Here is an 8,600-nt window from a genome sequence, read left to right on the forward strand (position 1 = left end):
CTGTCTCGATCAATAAGACACGATGGCAGCCTGCCTCGATCGATAAGACACGATGGCAGCCTGTCTCGATCAATAAGACACGATGGCAGCCTGTCTCGATCGATAAGACACGATGGCAGCCTGTCTCGATCAATAAGACACGATGGCAGCCTGTCTCGATCAATAAGACACGATGGCAGCCTGTCTCGATCAATAAGACACGATGGCAGCCTGTCTCGATCAATAAGACACGATGGCAGCCTGTCTCGATCAATAAGACACGATGGCAGCCTGTCTCGATCAATAAGACACGATGGCAGCCTGTCTCGATCAATAAGACACGATGGCAGCCTGTCTCGATCAATAAGACACGATGGCAGCCTGTCTCGATCAATAAGACACATATTGGTGGATTACTTTATAATAACGGAGCATTTTCTAAATTCAAACGGACCCTATTGCAACTGGACACGGATATTTTATGAAACTCCTGTTTCCCGAATCAAGGACGAAGACGGCCTCGCTAAGGTTGGTTGAAAATTCAAACAGTAGCTATCCTGTAACTCCCAGTAGTGGATACCAAAAAATATTTTGTTAAATCACATTATCTGGGGTAACAATCTGTAGCTAAGAGAACTGGTGATCAGCAGATGATGGGAGAGCTGGTCATGATGGAATTTCCATTCCAAATGAACATACAGTAAGTTCAAGGAATACTTGTACAGCTGTGTGTTGTCATGATCAAACTCCCATTCAGCTCCTCGTGAGTCATCTGCTTGAAACACGGCATAAAGTCTAATCCCTCGAGAGGGATACAGTTCTGCTACAATGACACACACAGGCAAAGGAATTATGTTTCTGTATCTAGAATATCTAGAATCCACTCCAGGAAGAAGACCAGGCCCCACACGGTAATGTCTGTAAGACAAAAATCTAAAACAATTGTACTCTTATGTACAGTTTGAACAACAGTTTAACTTTACCAACATTAGGATGTATTAACATTAGGATAGACTAGTTGAGCAGACATGTGCACAGATATTACATGTACAGCAATATCTAGCCTAATATAAAGAAATCTGGAATAACCTTCAACCTTTGCACAGCGACCACACCGTACAAATGAGCCTAGGTAGGTAGGCAGACAGTATCTACCTAAAACCATGTCTATCAGGCATGCTTAGGCAAATCTTTTCATAGCAAAACCAGCTTCAGGTTGTATTTTTGCTTCTACACACTGTTTGCTAGTAAACTAGCTAGCTAGCTGGCTGGCTATACAATACTTGTTATTTACATCTGTTTGGAATCCTATCTTGCATCAATGGCATACTTATACTTATCTACTACTATAACTTACAGTGGCTGATGTTACATAGCTAGCTATTAAAATGAATTGCAGTGGCTGATGTTACATAGCTAGCTAGTCAAATGAATTACAGTGGCTGATGTTACATAGCTAGCTAGTCAAATGAATTACAGTGGCTGATGTTACATAGCTAGCTAGTCAAATGAATTACAGTTCCTGATGTTACATAGCTAGCTAGTCAAATGAATTACAGTGGCTGATGTTACATAGCTAGCTAGTAAAATTATTTACACTTGCAAAATTACAAATGCGAGGTGTGGCACATAAGTTAGCAGGCGCCAGGCTAACTATCACGTGTGCTCCTTCTCATTAAGGTGCACACCTGTCACCATCGTTACGCGCATTAGCGCAATATGACACTTACCTGGACTCCATCACCTCCTTGATTACCTGCCCTATATATGTCACTCCCCTTGGGTCCTTCGCCAGTCTTCATTGTTTCTGTTTCAGTTTCTGTTGTTCGTGTTTGTTGTTTTGAGTTGCGTTTTCACTCCCTGAACATGCTTCCCAACTCTCAGCGCATGTCGTTACAGTACTGGGAAGCATCAGGATTTTTTTTGTTGTGTTGGAGGTGATGTTGAGGGTGTTGAGTCTGGGTATCAGGACCGAGGCAACCGGGAAGGTCTCAGCCGACTCATCAGGCTCTCACTCCTCAGCCGGCTCATCGGTCTCACACTCCTCAGCCAGTTCGTCAGATTTCTGCATCTCAGCGGAGGCGACCGGTCAGCTCCTAAACCCCAGCATCTTCCCTGTGGTTGGCGTCCTGCATCTGGAGCCAGGGAGGGGGTACTGTCACCTATGTCACCTAAGCTGGATCAACAGGTACCCACGCCTTAGTAGAGGTGACCTGTCCGCTCCTGATCCCAACAATTGTCATCCTGGTCGGTGAGGGGGGAGCTGGTTCTGTCACGTGTGCCCCCTCTCCGGGCCTCTAGGTCACCAGGCTGCTCATTAAGGCGGACACCTATCACCAGCATTACGCGCATTAGCGCAATATGACACTCACCTGGACTCCATCACCTCCTTGATTACCTGCCCTATATAAACTCAGCAGTCCATGAGGAGGAGATGCACTGCAGTACTTAATGCAGCTGGTGGCCACACCAGATTCTGACTGTTACTTTTGATTTTGACCCCCCCCTTTGTTCAGGGGACACATTATTCAATTTATGTTAGTCACATGAGACATAAACTGAACAAGTTCCACAGACATGTGACTAACAGAAATGGAGGTGTTCAGAACTTGGTTAAGGGCAGAGAAAGCTTGTTGGACACTAAGAAAACTTTGTTGTAGAGCGTTTAACACAAAATCCGGGGAGGGGCCAGCTGAGTTTAAGACTGTATCATCTGCATTTAAGTGGATGAAAGAGTTTCCTACTGCCTGAACTATGTTGTTGATGTAAATTGAGAACAACGTGGGGCCTAGGATTGAGCTTTGGGGTACTCCCTTGGTGATAGGCAGCGGCTGAGACAGCAGATGTTCTGACTTTATACAACCTTAAAGAAGAAAGGGTCTAAACCAGATTTTTTTTTTTCGGGTCAAGTTGAATGTGCTCATTTAGCACCTCGTACTCAGTGACCACCTGCAGAGAGAAACCTTGGGACAGGGAAAAAGAGGGAGGAGCATCGGGGCTAGTCACATTAGAAGGGGTGAGAGATGTGGAAATGTTGGACGGGCAAGGAGGCAGAGTCAAATAGAAATCCTGACTTAATGAAGTGGTGATTAAAGAGCTCAGCCATGTCCTTCTTGTCAGTAACAACCACTTCTTCATCATTAAGGGACATGAGCAGCTGTGAGGAGGAGGGTTTATTCTCCTGGTCTTTAACCCTTTTCCAGAACTTCTTGGAGTTAAACCCACAGAGAGAGAACTGCTCCTTAAAGAAACTAATTTAGGCCTTCCGGATGAGTGCACTTTTTCTTATTTTCCTGAACGACAGCCAGTGCCGAGCCTTTCGCCAAATGCAATTCTTGAGGTGGAGTAACTCTGCAAGATCACGGTCGAACCAAGGGCTGAACATGTTTTTCATTCTCATTTTCTTTATGGGGGCGTGTTTGTTAAAAATTCTTAGGGATAGAGGGCAGTATTTGGAAGTTTGGATGAAAAGCAAACTCAAAGTAAACTGCCTGTTACTCAGGCCCAGAAGCTAGGATATGTATATGCATTGTAGATTTGGATAGAAAACGCTCTAAAGTTACCAAAACTGTTAAAATAATGTATGTGAGTATAACAGAACTGATATAGCATGCAAGAACCCGAGGAGAATCCATCGGGAAATATTTGTTTTGGAGGTGACACCATTTAAAATGCCTGTCTATGGGGAAATCAATGGAATACCTTCCAGATTGCAGTCCCTAGGGCTTCCAGCAGATGTCATCAGTCGTTAGAGTTTTAGTCTTTTTTGACAAATTAGCTAGAATTTGTAGTGGCTTCCATTAGTGTTGGAAAATGTTTAATGCTTTTGTGCGCGGGGCGCTGTTCTCCAGTAATCACATGGTGTGCTTTTGCCGCAAAGCCTTTTTGACATCTGACAATGCAGTTGAATTAACAAGAAGTTATTAAGCTTTTAAACGATGTAAGACACTTGTATTTTCATTCAGGTTTAATATTACGAATGTTGTATTTTGAAATTTGCGCACTGCAATTTCACTGGATGTTGGCCAGGTGGGAAAGCAATATCACTGAAAAAATCAAAAAAGAAGATGCAAGCGTCTTTGACAGAGGGGATCAAGTTGATTCTATACCATATTCCAGAGTGCAGGTCATGAAGGAAGGCTTGACCATATTCCAGAGGTCATGAAGGAAGGCTTGACCATATTCCAGAGGTCATGAAGGAAGGCTTGACCATATTCCAGAGGTCATGAAGGAAGGCTTGACCATATTCCAGAGGTCATGAAGGAAGGCTTGACCATATTCCAGAGGTCATGAAGGAAGGCTTGACCATATTCCAGAGTGCAGGTCATGAAGGAAGGCTTGACCATATTCCAGAGGTCATGAAGGAAGGCTTGACCATATTCCAGAGGTCATGAAGGAAGGCTTGACCATTAATGTTTTTTAGCAAGCGTCTATGACAAATCAGGACAGGACGTTTCAGTGAGCAGCCATTACGAACACAGGCTGTAAAACAGTGATCACTAAGGTCATTACAGAAAACACCAGACTGATACCTATCAGGATTATTTTTGAGGATTACATCAAGGAGAGTAGCCTTTTCTGGGTGTTTGGAGTCAGACCTTGTGGGATTGGTAATAATCTGAGAAAGATTTAGGGAGTCCCATTGCTTTAGGACTTGGTCAGGTGGTTTAAACATGTCGCAGTTTAGGTCATCTAGCAGGACAAATTCAGATTTAGTGTATGGGGCCAGGAGGGAGTTTAGGGCAGGTAGGGTACAGGCCAGAGGACGACAACACCCAGCAAGAGTCAAAGATAGAGCTATTTGAAAGTGTAATGCTTAAAACCAGTAAAATAAAAAGATATTATGTGTTGGAATACTTGGGAACAGATTTCTAAAATGAAAATCACTTTGAGCTGGATACAAAGGCCTACATGAGAAATGTGGAATGTGGCAACGATCAGACAATGTTTTCTCATGTTGGGTACTATTATAAATTACCATCCCTCATTTTAATTACATTTACATTTAAGTCATTTAGCAGACGCTCTTATCCAGAGCGACTTACAAATTGGTGCATTCACCTTATGACCTCCAGTGGAACAGTAGTGCATCTAAATCTTTTCAGGGGGAGGGGGGGTGAGAGGGATTACTTTATCCTATCCTAGGTATTCCTTAAAGAGGTGGGGTTTCAGGTGTCTCCGGAAGGTGGTGATTGACTCCGCTGTCCTGGCGTCGTGAGGGAGTTTGTTCCACCATTGGGGGGCCAGAGCAGCGAACAGTTTTGACTGGGCTGAGCGGGAACTGTACTTCCTCAGTGGTAGGGAGGCGAGCAGGCCAGAGGTGGATGAACGCAGTGCCCTTGTTAATATGATACGATATGAGTGACTTGTTATAACGTGTACTTTTGAGTTAAGCTATAAACTAAACTATGTATGAGCTAAACCTTTAAATCTGACTCATGTTAGTTGGTTTTGAGTAGCTGAGTGTGTGTGTGTGTGTGTGTGTGTGTGTGTGTGTGTGTGTGTGTGTGTGTGTGTGTGTGTGTGTGTGTGTGTGTGTGTGTGTGTGTGTGTGTGTGTGTTTGCGTGTATAATCTTAGTGTCAGTGCGTCAGCTGTGATCATGATCAAGGCCAGGTGGTCCATTCAAAATAGACCCTATTCCCTACGTAGTACATTACCTTTGACTAGGGCCCATAGGGATTAGGGTGCCATTTGGGAGGGAAACCTGCTTTTCTGGCTCGGTAGACTTTGGCAGCTCATTCTACTTGGCAGATCCAACCACCCACCCACCCACCCACCTATCCACCCACACCCACCCACCCACCCACCCACCCACACACACACACACACACACACACACACACACACACACACACACACACACACACACACACACACACACACACACACACACACACACACACACACACGTCAGATCCATGCTCAACCACATAGGACATGATTTAAGGTAGGGAACACTATGCATTGGGTTTAATAGATTATTCATTCAATGGTGTATGTCACAAATAGAGTCCCATTCCCTACATAGTGCAGTTCTGACCAGAGACCTATGGGAGCACTATGGGAGCACTATGGGAGCACTATGGGAGCACTATGGGAGCACAATTTGAGCACTATGGGAACACTATGGGAGCACAATTGGAGACCTGTGGGAACAGTATGGGGGACATATGGGAGCACAATGGGAGACCTGTGGGAACAGTATGGGGGACCTATGGGAGCACAATGGGAGAACTATGGGAACAGTATGCGGGACCTATGGGAGCACAATTGGAGACCTGTGGGAACAGTATGGGTGACCTATGGGAGCACAATGGGAGCACAATGGGAGACCTGTGGGAACAGTATGGGGGACCTATGGGAACAGTATGGCGGACCTATGGGAGCACAATGGGAGACCTGTGGGAACAGTATGGGGGACCTATGGGAACAGTATGGGAGACCTATGGGAGGACAATTGGAGACCTATGGGAACAGTATGGGAGACCTATGGGAGGACAATTGGAGACCTATGGGAACAGTATGGGAGACCTATGGGAGGACAATTGGAGACCTATGGGAACAGTATGGGGGACCTATGGGAACAGTATGGGAGACCTATGGGAGGACAATTGGAGACCTATGGGAACAGTATGGGGGACCTATGGGAGGACAATTGGAGACCTATGGGAACAGTATGGGGGACCTATGGGAGGACAATTGGAGACCTATGGGAACAGTATGGGGGACCTATGGGAGGACAATTGGAGACCTATGGGAACAGTATGGGGGACCTATGGGAGGACAATTGGAGACCTATGGGAACAGTATGGGGGACCTATGGGAACAGTATGGGGGACCTATGGGAACAGTATGGGGGACCTATGGGAACAGTATGAGGGACCTATGGGAACAGTATGGGGGACCTATGGGAACAGTATGGGAGACCTATGGGAACAGTATGGGGGACCTATGGGACCACAATTGGGGACCTATGGGAACAGTATGGGGGACCTATGGGAACAGTATGGGGGACCTATGGGACCACAATGGGAGACCTATGGGACCACAATGGGAGACCTATGGGAACAGTATGGGAGACCTATGGGAACAGTATGGGGGACCTATGGGAGCACAATGGGAGACCTATGGGAACAGTATGGGAGACCTATGGGACCACAATGGGAGACCTATGGGACCACAATGGGAGACCTGTGGGAACAGTATGGGGGACCTATGGGACCACAATGGGAGACCTGTGGGAACAGTATGGGAGCACAATGGGAGACCTGTGGGAACAGTATGGGAGCACAATGGGAGACCTGTGGGAACAGTATGGGACCACAATGGGAGACCTGTGGGAACAGTATGGGACCACAATGGGAGACCTGTGGGAACAGTATTTGGACCACAATGGGAGACCTGTGGGAACAGTATGGGGGACCTATGGGAACAGTATGGGGGACCTATGGGAACAGTATGGGGGACCTATGGGACCACAATGGGAGACCTGTGGGAACAGTATGGGAGGACAATGGGAGACCTATGGGAACAGTATGGGGGACCTGTGGGAACAGTATGGGGGACCTATGGGACCACAATGGGAGACCTGTGGGAACAGTATGGGGGACCTTATGGGACCACAATGGGAGACCTGTGGGAACAGTATGGGACCACAATGGGAGACCTGTGGGAACAGTATGGGACCACAATGGGAGACCTGTGGGAACAGTATGGGACCACAATGGGAGACCTTGGGAACAGTATGGGACCACAATGGGAGACCTGTGGGAACAGTATGGGACCACAATGGGAGACCTGTGGGAACAGTATGGGACCACAATGGGAGACCTGTGGGAACAGTATGGGAGGCCTATGGGAACAGTATGGGGGACCTATGGGAACAGTATGGGAGACCTGTGGGAACACAATGGGAGACCTATGGGAACAGTATGGGGGTCCTATGGGAACAGTATGGGGGACGTATGGGACCACAATGGGAGACCTGTGGGAACAGTATGGGAGCACAATGGGAGACCTATGGGAACAGTATGGGGGACCTGTGGGAACAGTATGGGGGACCTATGGGACCACAATGGGAGACCTGTGGGAACAGTATGGGGGACCTATGGGAGCACAATGGGAGACCTGTGGGAACAGTATGGGAGCACAATGGGAGACCTGTGGGAACAGTATGGGACCACAATGGGAGACCTGTGGGAACAGTATGGGACCACAATGGGAGACCTGTGGGAACAGTATGGGACCACAATGGGAGACCTGTGGGAACAGTATGGGGGACCTATGGGAACAGTATGGGGGACCTATGGGACCACAATGGGAGACCTGTGGGAACAGTATGGGAGGACAATGGGAGACCTATGGGAACAGTATGGGGGACCTGTGGGAACAGTATGGGGGACCTATGGGACCACAATGGGAGACCTGTGGGAACAGTATGGGGGACCTATGGGAGCACAATGGGAGACCTGTGGGAACAGTATGGGAGCACAATGGGAGACCTGTGGGAACAGTATGGGAGCACAATGGGAGACCTGTGGGAACAGTATGGGACCACAATGGGAGACCTGTGGGAACAGTATGGGACCACAATGGGAGACCTGTGGGAACAGTATGGAC

Source organism: Oncorhynchus nerka, linkage group LG16 (assembly GCF_034236695.1).
Source record: "Oncorhynchus nerka isolate Pitt River linkage group LG16, Oner_Uvic_2.0, whole genome shotgun sequence".
NCBI classification, from domain to species: Eukaryota; Metazoa; Chordata; class Actinopteri; order Salmoniformes; family Salmonidae; genus Oncorhynchus; species Oncorhynchus nerka.